Below are 18,504 nucleotides of genomic sequence, written 5' to 3'. Positions count from 1 at the left end.
TAATTATTCAAGAGGTGAAGGATACTTCAGAGTGTGGACTAACAAAGCACTGAAGATTAATTCCCTCTGAGAAGCCTCATTTCAGACATGACCCAAGCAAAGTTGGAAGTTGGGATGTATGAGAACCGAAGGACACCACTGCATTACCAATGCAACAAACCCACAGGCATCTAAAGCTCAATCTCGGAGCATTTAAGAAATGCTACTGGCGCATGCTCAAGAAATGTTCTGCATGCTTATTCTGCTTGTTGTGTTCTGCAGCTATTCTCTGGCTTTATTCTGAAAATGTAGCATTTACCGCTATGGAAGAAGACACAGGTCATGCACAAGTTGTAGTGCTTTATTAAAAGGCTGTAGTCGGCTACAGCCACAGCGTTCAATAAGCAAAGCTTTGGGCTAACAGCTCGCTCTACACTCAGCTCACGTCTGCACTCTTTCAGTTCCAGCGCCTGTCTGCTCTGACACACCTCCTCCCCGCAAAGGCGAATTAGCCCCGCCTTCACATTCAGAGTCTTTACTGTCAGAATAAACCCAGAGAATAACTGCAGGAGAACAACACCCAGAATAAACATGCAGAACATTGCTCAACGCTACAAGATCAGCAAAGCAGTATTTCACTCAATAATAGTCCAGTACTTGACGACTTCTTTAAGGGACACTTGGGCAGCGGTTGGCATGAAGAAATAAATCTTTCCAGAAGCATGCATTAATCTGATGGATTAACTATCCAAACATCTCCTTCCAAGCCAATTAATAGATGCGTATGCGACTGAGTGCCTGCGTGGGCTTCGGATGACCAACTTCATGGGAAATCAAAAGACCTCGGTATTCGCCCATTAATGCATAGGGTCCTCTCGCAAACCGCGAACGAAATCCAGCTAAACCAAATAGGCCCACTCTGTGCCCATGCCCTAGAATACATTGGAAAGAAGGAAGAAGTCCGGAAAACTTGACAGATACATTATGTCAGGGGAATACTAATCAGCAGATCAACTTTGCTCTAAGTCTACAGGATTTCAGAAGCCTTTCGCTCTGCAAAGCAAACCATGGATTAGAAGTAAATAGAGGCTTAAAAGGAACAGAGAGATATGCTGTCCAAACACAAGACTTGAAACAATATTTGGGGGGGGGGGGGGGGTTCCTTATTTAAAAAAAAGAAAAAGTGCTTTCTGTAACACCAAGAGAAGAGAGCGGAGACGTTGACATGTTGGCGTACATGTGATCAGCGCTGTCGGCCAATCCCTGTACAAAGGCGTCGGCTGCTGGACCGGACGGCTTTGCCCACTCGGCTGCACAGCGGACGGGAAGTTGATGATGTGAGCAGTTTACAGACAGGCGGATCTTTGGTTTCCAGTTCAAACGCGCGGCAGTGCTGTGGCAGGCATCACTGCTGAGGGTATTAATAGATGAGCTACATTCAGAAGGCTCCGGGTATCAATTAGGGAGTGATGCATAAGCAGAGTGAGGCAGAGGCAGTTTAGCCACAAAAGAAGCCAACAAAAATTGACCAGCAATGCTAGCAAGGCACGGAATGTCTGTTCAGCTGGTGAAAGTTCGAGCCAAATACGTGGCGAGATTGACCACTAAATGTTTAATTAACTGAGTGTGCTTAATTGCGCGAGTGACCTCAATTGGCCGGCATATGGCTACAGTGACTTTCCTTCATGCTCTACATAATTACAGTTATCATAAAATGCTAAATTATGGCAATCAGCATCCGGATACTACATACAGTGTGACATTTTACCACAGAGCTGTAATCAGAGGCGGATAATATGAGAATATTTTAACGCTATTGTGATAAACAGTTCGCTTCTCTGACCAAGTCGTGGACACCGTCTGTAAGAACATCAGGCTATATTTTTGCCACGTCACTAGGGTGACCATTTTTGGTGACCATAATCCTGACCTAGCTCCCAAAAAGAGGATGTTCTTTGAAAAGAGAGGACGTATGGTCACCCCACATATTGCCCACCCCATGACACACTTTTGTCTAAATTTAATATATTTTTGATACGGCAAAAATAAGGAGCGTTCGAAACCAAGTGAGCTCCAAGGTGCAACATTAACGCATTCAATTCAGCTTATTAGAGTATTTAACATTATAAAAGTGCAACAAAAGGAAAGTTTAAGCTTAATAGTGTCCTGATCTAAAGCTAAGGTAATATATAAGCCCCAGGCTAACACAATAGCCACAAGCTAGCACGCACGTCATGATACAGTGAGGTGATACGATACAATACGATATGATGTACTGATACATCCCTGCTTTACCAGCAGTCCTGAAAACTGCTAACACTGCATTTACTACTATTTAAATCATGCAGGTTCCCTAAATAACCTTTCAAGTATTGTAATCATTCAGTTCACATGTTCAGGAAAGTGGCCCACATGCAACTTCATACCATAGGAACACAACACAGCACCCACTTTTACAGACTACATTAATGTTATCGCCAAATATGTATCATTATATGATATTTTTGCTGTATGGCTAGGCATAGGGTCACCCTAAGTATCGTCCATTCCTGTGATACGTTACACTACAATAAAGAGTGTCTGGCACTGCGCCTCACATTAATATGTTAAATGTTTCCATTTTCAGTTTTTCAGGACGTCCAACATTATAAAAGTGCACTATTAGAAACAGAAGTTGTGCTTCATAGTGTCCTGACCTAACACACTGGCCACAAGCTAACACAATAGCCACAAACCAACATGGGGTCATGATGCAACAATATGGCACGAATGCAATTCGATACAGCACGATATGTTGCACTGCTGCATCCCTGCTTTACCAGCAGCTCCCAAACCTGACAACATCACTGCATCTGCAGCGTAAATCACGCATGCTTGAACATCACAGTCTCTTTGGCTCGGTTACATAGAAGAGCCACTTTAGGTTCAACCATTTGTAGCCATTCAGTTCACATGTTCAGGGAAGTGGCTTCACTCCAAAGCACCTTATTTTAACAATGTGGCCCAACATGCATCTGCATGCCATAGAAATCCAACATAGCGCCTATGGAAACGTGCCTAAGACTACGTTTAACTTACAGCACTGTAAACGACCTCAGAAATAAAGACCACAATATGGCAAAAAAGATCCTTCAGAAGCCAAAAAAGGGTCCTATAATAACAAAGCTGCCCGGGCTGTGAACAAAGTTTGGCAGCCCTAACTTAGAGCCATACGGCGTTTTGCGTCCCACCTAATCCCCTGTCAAAAGCATTAGGCATTTAAAGAAGCAAGCGCCACACAAGCAGCAGCACGGTGGCTCAGCGCAGCCTGGTGGGTCAGCGGGTCCCTCGTGCCCCCCGTCGTCTCTGCCAGTCAGAGGTATGTGTGCCTTACTTACGCTGGATCCTGGCTTGCCTCAATGACTTCTCGTGTGCAGGTTTTCTGTTTTTTTCTTCTCTCTCTCCCTCTCTGTCTCTCTCTCTTCTTCCCAAGGACAAGGACGTCCGCCCGCCGGCTGCCTCTCGCTTTTCCTCCTCTTCCTCAGTGCAGCGACCACAAACACTTGCACACACACATGCACACACACACACACACAGAGAAGGGGGGGTGCCTGCCTGCCTGCCTGCCTGTTTTTCCCTCGGCTAGTCCGAATCAAGGGCTGCTCAGTGCTTCTCTCAAAATCATTAAGCAGGACCCTGGCTTGGCAAGTAAGGGGCAGGGGAATGAAGGAGAGAGGACAGAAAGGGAGAGAGACAGAAAAAAGGAGAAAGAGGAAGATAAAAAAAACAAAAACACAACAACAACAACAAACAACTAAAAAAACACAACAAAACAAGATTACTAGCTGACCAGTTTGCTCCCGTCATGCTCGTGTAGTGGTGCGCAGCTCTGACTGCTGCAGAAGAAGAGATGCTCTGTAGTCTCTGCCCTTTAATACGGCTTTGACTGTCTTTTATTGCTCATATTTGTAAGCATCCACCTGCCCAGGGACAGCAGATGAGAAGTCAAATCTGGTGCTTTTACATCATGAAACAGTGCAGTCGATTAGCCTGCACTGTGCCTGTTAAACAAGCAAATAAAGGGAAGTAAAAAAGAGGGCGACACTGCATTTATGGTTCCCACCCCTCCAGGATTTCCCTGGATTGCCCTGGTTTTTGGTTGTGCGATGAGGAAACAATGGATTTTGTTCCTGGTCACAAAACGTCCAAGAATCCAAGCGTATTCATGTCATCGCTGTCGGAACAAAATCTCATATCTCCAAAGCAGTAGCTTTTCAACAGAAGGTCAATAAACATGTTTGTGGGAGATAAGTAATTTTGGATTGTGGAATTTTATCGCAACACGAAGCGCAGCTGGCGCGGTGTAAAAAAAACACCGCAAAAGACTTTAATCCCGACAGCGACAATATTTTAGTATTTCTTTTGAAGTTTAAACGGCTTCTTTTCATCCAGTCAAACCATTTGTATACAAAGAATAGTCTGGATTTGTCCAGATTACCCTCAACACAGGACCAGCTGTCTGGGATAACTTCAGCACTTCAACGGGACAAATCAACAGGAGCCTACAGTCCGCAGTCTCAGGGCACGTCGGTCATCTTTTTTGCTTTTAAGAATGATTTAATTTGTCAATGTGTTATGCAAATTGACATTATTTCAGCTACAGCACAGCATATCAGTCCAAACTTTGGGCCCAACTGAACGAAAGCCAAGTAGAAAACACTCTCCTAACATCCACGTTTGCAAGTAAGTGTTAGGACACTAAGCCAAAAGCAGATACGGGTCATGATTAAACTGGAGATCTCCAAATGCTGCTAATGGAAAGCCACCATCCATCCCAACTGACTCAAAATTTCACAAACAACTAGGGGGGCAGTCGTGTGCTGGAGGTTAGGGAACTGGCCCCGTGACCGGAAGGTTGCTGGTTTGATCCCCAGCGCCGACGGTCTGTGACTGAGGTGTCCTTGAGCAAGACCCCTAACCCCCAACTGCTCCCTGGGCGCCGTGGATAGGGCTGCCCACCGCTCCGGGCAAGTGTGCTCACTGCCCCTAGTGTGTGTGTTCACTAGTGTGTATGTGGTGTTTCACTTCACGGATGGGTTAAATGCGGAGGTGGAATTTCCCCGTTTGTGGATTAAAAAAGTATCACTTAACTGTTAGTTTGGTCCATTTCCCTAGACTAAATGAGAACTTAGGCTCTTGTGTGCATAGACAGACATAGTTAATGTCAACAAACACGGTCTCTTTTAAGCCTGGCTGAGCATCAGTTAACTCGGTGAACTCCGGCTCTCCATACTGAGAAGACCTTAATTTGTCAGTTAAATGAAGGGCCATAAAACAAAACACTAGCCTAAGTGAAAGAGACGCTAATGATGTTGGCGTATTTTAACCTGCCCTACGTTTTCACTGAATTACTGGGGTCCTTTAGAGTTTTCGTTTGTCACCATCACTGGTTGTTGTAACGTTTCTGATGGGCGCAAACGAACAACTGATAACTATAGGCTGAAAAGTGAAGAATGAACCAGACATGTTATATTCAGAGAGCATCTAGACTTCCTGTCCACTGAATTCAGTAAAAAAATCCGCTGATCAAGAGTCCACAGGGCTGAGGTGGTGACCATCTGTGTACAAATGTATCTTGAGGCTGAAGCTGGTGGGACACTTTGGAGGCAGTGGTCCCAACCCCTCAATACACCCTGAACATCCCCCCTCCCTGCTGGACCTTCTGCTGTAAAGATCGTCCCCTGTTCGACCCCACAAAACAACAAACAAACAAACGTCTATTTCAGGAGGGCTCACATTTCTGCAAAAGGAACACTTCCTGAGCTCTTCATAAATCAGCACTTCAGGTGCTCGCAAGTGTGACTGCTTGCAGGAAAGCCACAGACACAGCAGAGTGTGCAAACAACGGAACCCAAAGCAAGGAGCGCTTTTTCCACAGCCCGGAACCTGCAGCTGCACCTAAACACGCCACCTAAGGCTGTTCGAAAGCACTAGCCGAATGCAGAAAGGCATAGGGTCAGAAACAGAGGGCGGAGCTACGATCTTATAGTGTACAGAAAGAGAAATGAATGCAGCTCCATGTGAAAATAAAAACGATGTTTATACGCTCATCAATAGTTCCATACTAGTCTAACCACGACTACCAGTCTAACTATGACATGATTTTAGGACCTGATGATTAAATGATGATTAAAACTGAATTTTCCTCACATTTTTGATATGAAAAACTTTAATGTAATACGTAAACATTGTTAACATATTGGGGCAGTCGTGGGCTGGAGGTCAGGGAACCAACCCCCTCTGACCAGAAAGTCGCCGGTTTGATCCCCAGAGCCGACAGCATGTGACTGAGGTGTCCTTGAGCAAGACACCTAACCCCCACCTGCTCCCTGGGCGCTGTGGATAGGGCTGCTCACCGCTCCGGGCAAGTGTGCTCATGCCCCCTAGTGTGTGTGTGTGTGTGTGTGTGTGCGCTCACTAGTGTGTATGTGGTGTTTCACTTCACAGATGGGTTAAACGCAGAGGTAAAATTTCCCTGTTGTGAGACTAATAAGGGTCTGTTAAAGTTTCAAAACAAACACATTTTCACATCCATTCATATATCCAACTATTCTGTCTACAGCAGTTTAGCCCCAGTCATTCACAGTGAAGTTATAAGGAGTGTTTCAGCCCAGACTGCTCTAAAAATGAGGCACAATACAGGGCAGCCAATTAGATGAGAGCTCGTTTACATATGTCAGTCTTAAGGGCACAGTAACAAAAACGGCTTGTTTAATTCTCAGGAGGTCTCATATAAAAGTGAATAAAAGCTGGTTTTGGTACATAAACCCACATAAAAGTTATAAGAGCATCTCTGAGAAAAATAAACAAAATGAAAGGATACAGATCCTTTAAAACATGGAAACTCATTTGAGTATAAACTTAGAAGTGACAAGAAGAGGGCAATTCATGCCACAGTTGAGTCAGACTGTGTTGGCGTGCATGTATACAGAGCTATAAAAGGACTAGTCTATTAAACAACTCTTAGATTCATAAACTAAAGAATAACCGTGTAAACGCAGTTAATGTAATTTGTTTGTTTACTCACTATTGCCATGTCTCAGTGAAGTTGGTGCAGAGGTTTTCAAACTGCGGGTCAAGGCCCAGTGGCGGCTCCCAGTTTGGGAATGAGAGGGTGGGGAGGAGGCTGGGGTGGAACCCTTAAGGGTACAGCTTCAGTACCTTTAGTTAGGGAACATAACTGTATCATATTCCATACCAGTTATGTTTTTTATAAGTTGCACTGACTCCACACACCCTGCCTCGCCTCCAGTCTTTTATTTCATTGCTTCTTTTTAGAACGTTAAGTTTTATAAATATATGCATGTCGCTGCTGTCGGAACAAAACCTCACATCTCCATTTTTTTGTCGATTTTCAGTTTTTGACAATATTTGAAAACGCATGTTGGCCTTTATATTGTGTGTCAATTTCATGAAGGATGGACCAAAATAAATGGCCAAAAATGACTTGGAAAACATTCTGGTTCCATTGACTTACATTGAAAGTAAAGTATGTATTTTCCTTCTCCTGGAAAGTGACCATTTTGGGGGAGATGAGGTTTTGTTCCAACAACAGCGATATGCATCTTTTGGAGAAACTTATATAACCTTAAAACCACTGCTGTACCTTTATTTCTAACAGTGTCCATATAGGCACTGGCATTAAAAACGTTTGGCAACAACTGTTCTGGACAACTGCGTCAGCTGCGATATAAAGGGCCCAATAAAGATGTTAGAGGGGTCAGTTGCTTTGAGTCTCCCTGATGCCACAGGCTCTATTGTGATGGTCCCCCGTGCACGGCCAGTAGTCATGAAACTGGTCAACAGACAGACAGAATGACAGTTTGGGAAATACAAATAATTATTATTATGCAGAAAAGTGGTACTGGTTAATGCAAAAGGGTTCTTAAGGTCAACTGAGTGTCCATAAATATTCCATAATTAAACACCGTCTCTGGCACCAACACTGCAAACACTGTAGCAGTGACGCTGCTTGTGTTGAAGAATGGGCTGCCCTTCACTGACAGGCTCAACTCATCTGATTTGTGAATGAGGCATTAGAGATAGAGATACACTGTCCAAAAGTATCCAGACACCCCTTCTAATTAGTGAATAAAGCTTCTTTAAGGCACCAATTTACAGCACAAGTGTTCAACTCGGCACAGGCAGCTTGTATAATCTCCAGATAAAGCAGAGCGATAAAATGGTCAGAATGCCCAATGCCAAGCATTGACCAGAGGGCTATAAAGCCTCACAGTGTTGGGCTGAGGAGCAGCAGGACTGCATTCTGGTGCAATGGAGCTCCATCCAATACACTGTCAGAAAAGAAGGATCTGTTCAGGAACATTTTTCGTTCATCAAGGTACAAACAGTAAAAATGTTCCCACAAAGCTCCAGCAGTGGGTTTAAGGTCTGATTGTGGAGCTTAAATCAGGTTCTCCAGGTGAAAAGTTGGTATTTGTTCCTTTTCATAACCGAATGTTTTAAAACAGAGCAGTAGAATAAAAGCCTGGAGGCGAGGCGAGGCGTGGTGTGTGGAGTCATTCCAGCTTAGAACAGATCATCTCAGTGGATTATAGGGCAGTCGTGGGCTGGAGGTCAGGTAACCAGCCCTGTGACCGGAAGGTTGCTGGTTCGATCCCCAGCACTGACAGCACATGACTGAAGTGCCCTTGAGCAAGACACCTAACCCCCAACTGCTCCCGGGCGCCATGGATAGGGCTGCCCACCGCTCCGGGCAAGTGTGCTCACTGCCCCCTAGTGTGTGTGTTCACTAGTGTGCATGTCTGTGGGTGTTTCACTGCTTGGATGGGTTAAATGCAGAGGTCTAATTTCACAGTGTGCAGACACAGAGACACATGGTTCTTAATTCTAATTCTAGTTATGTTCCCTGACTAATGGGACTGAGATGAAGCCTTTAGGGTTCCACCCCAGTGACAGGAGGGGAACTGACCCAGAGACAGTTTAGGACCTTTATTTCTGACGGTGTACCTTTGGGATGAGTTGGAGTGAACCAGAACCAAACATCCAAGACCTCGCTTATGTTCTTGTGGCCGAATGCAATCAAACACTCACAGCAAAGTTCTAGTGTAAAACCTTCCCAGACAGTGGAGGCTGTTACTGCAGCAAATCTCACTATGAATACCCTTGATTTGAAAAGCAGGCGTTTACAAACATTTAGACACGTAGCTACGCTTTGCTGGGGCAAACCGATCTACTAGTCAAGGCCCAGTTTAGTATAAACACATAACAGCAGTGGTTCACCTGCATTAAAGAAAATGGGCTGCATCTATAATCCTGATTAAAAAAGCAGCCTTTGATGTATATTATGTAAACATGCTGCAAATTAAATATGCTAATGCACTGACACTGACCACGCATACGGTTTCTGAGTCGTCCAGAAATGTCATATGACCTCAATAGAGAATCGATCTTTTGAAGTTTACTCATAATCTGACTGCTGATATGTAAACAGTCATTCAGAGTGGTTTGATGTGGACGGCTCTGATCCAGAGAAGCTCAGAGAAGCGAGAGAACAGCTCACAGTGGTGGTGATATAGTGAAGCAGACAGCTACACGAAACGGTTGTGACACTCCACCCGATGCCCGAGAACCTGTTTTATGATATCAGATAACATTGCGTCCTAAAACATATTTAAAGGGGAATTCCACCAACTGTTCTAAAGGTTTGCATAAATCAACGATCAAGATGTAAACAAACTCATTCAGAGTGTTTTGGCGTGAAATGGTTCACTACAGAGAAACATCAGCTCAGAATTCTTTACAGTGGTGTGGACAGGAACCAGAGGTCAGGGAATCTGTAGCCTTTTTAATCAGTCACTTTATTTCCACAACGATCAGAGATTTTTATATGTAATACTGATGATGGTAAAATAGCAGTAAATATGAAAACAATATGGGGGGGTGGTGTGTGTGTGTGTGTGTGTGTGTGGGGGGGGGGGGGGGTCTCTTTTGCTTTACAATGGCCAAAATTTTAAAGCTATGTATTCATAACCATTTTGTGCAATAACGTTTAGAGTCACTGAAATTGTAGACGTCTGGTTCCTATCACCACCACTGTGACCCGTTCTGACTCAGTGAGTTTCACTAGAACCACAGAACTTCACATCAAACCTCCCCGCGCGCCTTTGTTTACATCTCAGATGGGGCAGAAATGTTGAAAAGTGCGTGGAACCCCCTTTAAAAGCTCTGCACAGGTCTCACTTACTGAAGGCAGCAGTTTTAAACTTCGAAGGAGGAGGTGTCTACAAACTTTTGGACATAATAGAGTGAGCTTCAGCTGCATTAGCTGGACACGCGGCGGCAGATCCGAACCAACGGCACACCATCCGCGCACTGACGCGCGTTTAGGCTGCAAAACGCACGGCTGGACGGGTTCTGAAGCGGGTCAGACTCGAGGCTGTCCCGGGCCAGTTGCATTCCTCACCTCAGGCGCACGTTACCCGACCTAAGCGTGCCCACCGGAACCGAACCGTTCAAGGACAAAACGATGATGAGGCTCTTCACTTCTGAAGGACGCAGGCGAGTTAACGCTACCGGACTTTCGAGAATCCCGCTCTTCCTCTGCGCTACGAACTCAGACGAGCTGTTTACCGAGACGCTAGTCTTCCTCCTCTGAGGCGGCGCTGCGGCTGACCTGCTTCAGCCCGGAGGCGCAGAAGCCTCGGCGTGTGTGTGAAATTCAGCCGTGTTTAAGAGAGAAAGCTCCAGTTACCTTGTCGGCGAGCCGCGTGCTGGGCAGGCAGGTGAACACCGGCGCTTAAAGGTACAGACTGCTCCCAAAACTCTTCAGCGGCCAGCCTCGACCCCAGCCGCGCAGCCGCGCGCCCACCGGCTTTCCAAACACGCGCTCCTCAAACGCCGTGACGTTTGGAGTTTGGAGCGCCGCCGCTGTCCTCTAAAGAGGCTCTGGGTCATATTTGAAGCACTGCGCACGTACTGGACCCAGATGTCCACCGACAAGTCCCTAAACCCATCGCGAAGCTCCGCAGTCTAATACATGCCACTTTAAAGGGGAACCCCACCCATTTTTCTACATTTCTGATTATCCCAGTCCTTGATGTGTAAACAGACTCATTCGGAGAGGTTTGATATGAAGCGCCTCACTGCAGAGAAACTTAGAGACTGATGTCTTCACAGTGGTGCTGATGGGAACCAGGCGTCGCCATGACTACGACACTGATATATAGACATTTTATTTACCATCCAGAACCTCCAGAGAAAGTTCTATACGTAACAGTGATGAAGGTACCAGTTGTGGAAAATGTCTTCCTTGGGGTCTGTCTTGCGTTTTCGTGCCCATCCACCACGGCTGGATTAAAATAGATGTGTTAAAATACGTTTTAAACGCATCAGACGTCTGGTTCCTATCACCACCACTGTAAAGAACCCGAGTCAGTCAGTTTCTCTACAATGAACCTTTTCACCTCAGACCACTCTGGATGACTTTGTTTACACCCCAACAGTAGAACAGAAGATAAAAGGTGGAATTCTCCTTTAAGGACCAACTTCCCACAAAACCTCATTCTTTCCTGTTGTTTATCTATTAACCATCACTTAGCTTCACTGCTAAGCACTATTACAGATTACCTAAAATAAATACAGGAGGGTTAGGTCTTAAGTGTCCCATAATACTCGATGGCGCATGTTACCAGAATTCTTTGAATATATGTATATCTATATGGCTAAAAGTATGTGGACACTCCTTCTAATTATGGAATCAGTGTTTTAGCCACACCCATTGCTAACTGGTGCATAAACTCACGCATATAGCCATGCAAGCTCCATAGGCAGCGGAATGTGTTGTACTTAAGAGCTCAGTGACTCTAAATGAGGTGCTGTTACAGGATAACACCTTTCAGTTAGAGAAATTTCTGCCCTGCTAGATCTGCCCCAGTCAACTGTAAGTGCTGTGAAATCGCGGCATTATATTAATGCCCATGGTTTTGGAATGAGATGTCCAAAAACCTCATATAGGTCACATGTCCACATACTTTTGGCCATATAATGCACAAGAGAAAGTTGTCTGTAATTACACTATATTGCCAAAAGTATTCGGTCAACTGCCTTCACACCTATATGAATTTGAGTGACATCCCATTCTTAATCCATAGGGTTTAATATGATTTCGGCCCACCCTTTGCAGCTATAACAGCTTCAACTCTTCTGGGAAGGCTTTCCACAAGGGTTAGGAGTGTTTATGGGAATTTCTGACCGTTCTTCCAGAAGCACATTTGTGAGGTCAGACACTGATGTTGGACGCGAAGGCCTGGCTCACAGTCTCCGCTCTAATTCATCCCAAAGGTGTTCTGTGGGGTTGAGGTCAGGACTCTGTGCAGGCCAGTCAAGTCCTTCCACACCAAACTGGCTCATCCACGTCTTTATGGACCTGCTTTGTGCACTGGTGGTCAGTCATGTTGGAACAGGAAGGGGCCGTCCCCAAACTGTTCCCACAAAGTTGGGAGCGTGAAATTGTCCAAAATCTCTTGGTGCTGAAGCTTTAAGAGTTCCTCTCACTGGAACTAAGGGGCCGAGCCCAACTCCTGAAAAACACCCCCACACCATGATCCCCCCTCCACCAAACTTTACACTCAGCACAGTGCAGTCAGACAAGTACCGTCTCCTGGCAACCGCCAAACCCAGACTCGTCCATCAGATTCCCAGACGGAGAAGCGTGACTGGTCACTCCAGAGAACTCGTCTCCACTGCTCTAGAGTCCAGTGGCGGCGCTTTACACCACTGCATTCCACGCTTTGCATTGCGTTCCCAATCGCTTCCACTTTGTTATAATCCCACTGACAGTGGACTGTGGAATATTTAGTAGTGAGGAAATTTCACGACTGGACTTGCTGCACAGGTGGCGTCCGATCACGGTACCACGCTGGAATTCACTGAGCTCCTGAGAGCGACCCATTCTTTCACTAATGTCTGTAGAAGCAGTCTGCAGGCCGAGGGGCTCGGCTTTACACACCTGTGGCCACGGAAGAGACTGGAACACCTGAATTCAGTGATTTGGATGGGGGAGTGAAAACTTTTGGCAATACAGTGTATGTAAGTAATATCCCATTTTAATCTTAGTCTTCTTCAGTATGTATGTAAAGTTTATGCTACACATGCTACACTTTGAAAGGAAGGTTTGCTTTTGAAGTGTGAACTCTATGAAGTGTTTTACTAAACAGTTTCAAAACACAGAATATTGGAGTCTGTGTGAATAGACGCTTCAAAGCTTTTCCATTTTAGAAATGTATCAGGTGCTCTTCTTGTCCTGTTGCTGTTTAGGTTTTTCTGTGTAAGTATCAGAAGCGAGCAGCAGCTGCTATCTGGCTGTTTTCTCACTGCAGTGAGGTGTTAGAGCTCTGAGGGATTGGAGATCTTTTCTCTGTCGGGTGTCGCATTGTTTCTAGTTTCTGCTCACAGCAGCTCCTCAACTGCATCTCAGCTCAGCTCACTGGACCTTTTGATTGCATCAAACATGCTGTTACTTGGCAACATTAAAAGGAAATTCCACCAGTTTTTCAAAATTTCCAAGTAATTCAGTCCCTGAGATGTGAACAGCGTGACTCCGAGTGGTCCGATGTGAAATAGTTACAGTGGTGGACAGGAACCAGGAGTCACTTTGACTACAATGGAAATGGAGCCATTTTAATCACTAGCCAACATGACCAGTGAAGCCACACATCTTTTTAACCTGTAGTGTTGAACGTGATGCAGAGCGCTCCTAAATCTGGGCTCTTTATTTTAACCAAGTAGTAAATTCTTTGAGATTTTGCCTCAGAACACCCTCCATGTACCTTTTCACCATGAATGTATTTTAGGCCAAAACCTTCTCAAACGCTACTTTAAATTCAAGATTTTTTACTGTCACTGCACAGGGCACAACGGAATTGGGTAGCAGGCCATACAGTGCATAAACAAAGAAAGTTGAACTAGGAATAAAGCAAAAATATAGACTGTGTAACGTGATAGAACCACCAGGTCAGATCCAGTAAGGGACGGGGAGTAAAGACAGACAAACATCACAAAAGGCAAAAACAGACGAGTCAAAATACAGAAGATCAGCCAAAAGCTGAACTCAAAGCCCGGGCTTTATACTAAAGCTAATGAGAGGTCAGCAGGTGTTACAGACCAGTATTCAGGTGAGAGAGATCTGTGACTGGAGCGTGCTGGAGGGTCAAGAGTCATGTGATCTCCTACAGGATTCTGGGAGTTGGAGTCCATGGAAACCTCTGAGCCAGAGGGATGCATGACAGACTAATGAAAATATTAAATGCTAAATATTAAAAGAAAGACTATGTAATTTAAAGTTATTAAGAAAAGTAAAAGTAGAAAATGAAGCTAAAATAATTTTAAATAAAATAATAAAAAATAAAATAAGTGAAATAAAAAGTGCGGATATAAAAGGACGTGGCAGCTGTGTGTGGTTGGTTGGTGTAGTGGGTAACACCTCTGTCTTCTACGCTGTAGACTGGGGTAAACACCCTACACTACACCAATAAGAGTCCTTGGGCAAGACTCCCAACACCACCTTCGCCTCCCTGTGTAAAATCATCAAACTGTAAGTCACTCTGGATAAGAGCGTCAGCCAAATGCCATAAATGTGAATGTAAGCTGTGGTGTTGCACATGAGGGTATTGCATGTATGTAAACAGTAGTATTTCTGTTTACTGGGCAATTCTAAACTAAAGTGCAGATGAAATTTATGTCTCAGGCATCAGGCAGTGCATTCTTAGCCATTTCCTATAAGCTACAGTGAAGGAATTTCTAGAGGCTTTAACCTGATTAGAGATCTGGTTCCTGTCACCACCCCTGTGAACAGTTCTGACTCAGTAAGCTTCTCCTCAGTGCAGCATTTCAGACTTTCTTAATCTTTTCATTAGGCAGAAATTTTGAAAATCGATAGAATTGGTCTGTAAGACAGAATAATAGTACTTAATGCTTGTAGGTTTAGACGCGAGAAAGGGGTTTTACGGGCTAAAGGAAAAGGGCCTACAGCACTGGACAGTCACGCAGGAGTTAACTTGCTATTCTCTTGCTTTGGAAAGCCACAAAAAACTGGCCATGTGACCAAAAAAAGGCAGAATGTGACTCGCAAATCAAATACGAAGCTTTTTTAAGTGAGAGTCAACCTCTGTCCGATTTCAGATGCCTAGTTCTCTCTAACGGCACGTTTTGGGGGGACTCTTTCACCGCTACACCTGTGGTAGGTACGAGCGTTTGTGTATACATGCCTCTGAATGCAGCTGACACTGGCTAACTCAGCCTTTTTCCCGGTAGCCATAAAGTGCAGTTATGGCCTCTTTTGGAGGTCCGTCAGTAGAACTGTGCATTTTTTTGCAAATAATGTTGTTGAAATACATCTGTTAGATGAAAATGATGGAAATAACTTGCTAAACTAGACGCAAACACAGGCAGTAGTACGAGACTTTTGATATCAAGTCAGCTGCGGTCTGGTGCTGTCTTGTATCCTGGCCTGGCTGTCTTTGTGGAGATGTATGACTAGTTTTTACAGCAGGGGGTTCTCGCCCTCCTTTTCACCCCTCATTGCTCACTAGCAGCTCAACACTTTATCAAAACATGTTAGAGCAAGAGTTTCGCTGATGAACAGAGCTACTGGAAAAATATATCATTGCTGTTGTACAAAAACCTTACAGGGCAGCCGTGGGCTGGAGGTTAGGGAGCCAGACTTGTGACCGGAAGGGTGGCAGTTTGATCCCTCAAGCCGACAGTACGTGACTGAAGTGACCTTGAGTAAAGCACCTAACCCCCCACTGCTCCCTTGGTGCTGTGGATAGGGCTGCCCACTGCTCTGGGCAAATGTGCTCACTGCCCTCTAGTGTGTGTTCACTAGTGTGTATGTGGTGTTTTACTGCTCGGGTGGGTTAAATGCAGAGGTGAAATTTGCCCACTGAGGGACTAATAAGGGTCACTTAATCTTAATCTTAGCTTTTGATGTAAATTAAAGTGAAAATGTTTATTCCAAGCCATTTTGGATCATTTCTGTGCGTCTGTTCATCATGAAACTTTCGCACACTAAAGAACTTCTGGCATTTTCAGACCATGCCATGAAAAACGAACACAAAAAATTGAGATGCGCGGTTTGACAGTAGCACTATTTTATTTGATGAGAGTAATTAAATAAATTAAATTCAATTTCCATTCCACCAACAGAATGGCCTCTAAGGGGCAGCACTCTTGCCTTTTTGAACAAAAACACATCTCACTAATAAATTTGAATCACATTATTTAGTCTCCTTTTAAAGATTTGTTTTCAACAAAACATTTTTGTGTAGTTTCTGTACCTGCCCAGAAATAACAGTCTTCAAAATAAAGGTGTTCTTTACTAAAGAGGGCTTTTTTTTGAAGTGATGCCACTGAAGATCCACTTTTGGTTCTTTAAAGAACCTTTTTATTGAGCAGTTTCACTTAAGTGTGTGGTTTAAAATAACCAAATTGGCACCTTTACAGAGCTCTTTATGAACGTCCCTGCAAATCTGAGCGGAGAAAAGTAAAGTTTCTGTCTGAGCAGCTCGATGAAAGTGATGCTCAGACACTTGCCAGTCAGCTAAACAGAAAGTGGGAGAAGTTGAAGGAGACCGGTCTCCCAATTAAAAGAGAACAATCAATCAAGCCCAAGACACAAACCGAGGACTAACATGCAACCGAATCCCCATAAAGTGCTGACGAAGGGGAAAAGTTCCGCATCTCTGTTGCGCCCTTAACTTCCGAAAGCGCACTTCGAACAGGGACAAGGCGCCAAAGGTCGTATCCCACCTTCAGTCTCCAATGCACAGTGAAACTCAAGGGAGGGAATATTAATAAACTGGAGACGCAGTGTAACGGTGCTGTATCGCTGCCACCTGGGCCCATACTGTTCTTTCAGAGGCGAGATCAGGGCAGAAGCGGGCGACGACAGGCTGACGCCAGCCATTAGATGACAGATATAGCGCAGGGTGTATTGTTTTAGATCGTCCACCGAAGCTGGAGGTGAGAGCAGCCTAGAGCCTTCCCAGCCATTCCCTCAGTTTGTCCATTCCTCAAGTGCCCCGCCATATATCTCTCCCCTGGGTGGAAACGCAAGCCCCTGCTCCAACACATCCTACACCCCGGGAATAGTGGATCCTCCTCCCTCGCGCATTTTCCATTTTCTGCCCCTTCCACCTTGTGGCGATTCAGTCGCGTGGTTACAGTGTGTTCTTTGTTTACGCAGTAATGATATCACTGGCGATATCCGCCCCAGTCTGGGGTTATTTATGGCTCAGTGCTGATAATGTAGTTGGAAGAAATATATTTCCATGACCTAAACGATGAATCTTAATCCAATAATATTCCGCTGATTGAATTTATGACTTATTTATTAAACTTAAGTCTAATTGGTTCTGGGTAATAAATTTGGTGAATCAATCAAGAGGCTGGCCATTATGGCTGAGAAGGCCCAATGCTATTGAATAATCATTTCTGGGTTGTTATAAAAATAACGACCTCTCTGCACACTTACTCAGAAACAATATGCAGTCGTAAAATGTGAACATATACAGGAATTGGAGTGATGATGTTCATATAGAGACACATTTCCATAAGTGTGCTGCGTCGCCACCAATAGCTCCAAATGTACTATACAGGAGGAGATAACGGCTTCAAAAACCTTCATTTTTAATGTGAGAGTGATTTTGAGCATTTCTGCTGGACCACTGGTCATGAATTTCGTACATGGTATAAAGGACAGCTCACATGTTCAAATGGTAAAGAGAAGTAAAATCAGCAAAAATGTTGGTATGTATTTTTTGGGCAGCGATGATATTGAAATATTGATAATATTTTGTGGTGCATGTAAAACTAATTTCTAAATAACTTTAAATACATTTTTATATCCTTTCTTTTCCACATATATGCTTCATCAGACTACAGCAGGTCATCCTTCAAATTGCTAAAAAGACCCATTGAAATGATCCATAGTGAAAAGCAGAGTCACAGCATGTTAATGTTAGAATTAAAGTTCAGCAGATATTTTAGCACTTGGCAAACACCCATATCTGCTCATGGTACCAGTGGTGGACAGTAACTGAGTATCTGAGTAACTGAGTAACTGAGTAACTGAGTAAATGTAATTAGTTTCTGTACTTTAGTATTTTTGGTGTCTCTGTACTGAAGTTTCTCCGTTCTGGGCGACTTTTTCCTTTCACTCCACCACATTTCAGAGTCTAATATCCGACTTTTTCCTCCTACATTTTGAGAAATCTGTCGCTCCTTTTGGTTTCTGTGTGTATAAAAACGTAACAGGTCAAAACGAAAGAAGCGCAAAGCCAGAGCACCAATCAGGGCCCAGCGGTCACTTTGTTTAGAGCTGGTTTTGACCTGTTGGTCATACCGACCCAGTGCAGCACGCGGTTCAACGTCAGCGCAGCAGCGTAAAACTTTGGGAGAGTCTGTTCAACATAAATGATGAACTAACCTAACTTTGTGTAAATAGAGCTCAATATAGAAATATGT

General features: G+C 44.3%; 1 protein-coding gene across 4 annotated transcripts in view; it reads right to left on the bottom strand.

Moving 5' to 3' along the window:
• The window catches only part of esrrga (estrogen-related receptor gamma a), a 216,675-nt gene extending 205,911 nt beyond the window's left edge, over positions 1–10,764 (bottom strand). For 2 of the 4 annotated variants that reach the window (XM_037542220.1, XM_037542218.1), the window contains exon 1: positions 3,357–3,543. The gene's annotated coding sequence lies outside the window, so the exon portion shown is untranslated. Of the gene's footprint in view, positions 1–3,356; positions 3,545–10,732 lie in introns of those variants that run through there. The other 2 variants (XM_037542221.1, XM_037542216.1) reach the window with 2 other exon arrangements.
• Positions 10,765–18,504: the final 7,740 nt, after the last annotated feature.

Source organism: Pygocentrus nattereri, chromosome 10 (assembly GCF_015220715.1).
Source record: "Pygocentrus nattereri isolate fPygNat1 chromosome 10, fPygNat1.pri, whole genome shotgun sequence".
Classification (NCBI taxonomy): Eukaryota; Metazoa; Chordata; class Actinopteri; order Characiformes; family Serrasalmidae; genus Pygocentrus; species Pygocentrus nattereri.
This window is presented reverse-complemented; position numbering and strand designations above follow the sequence as displayed.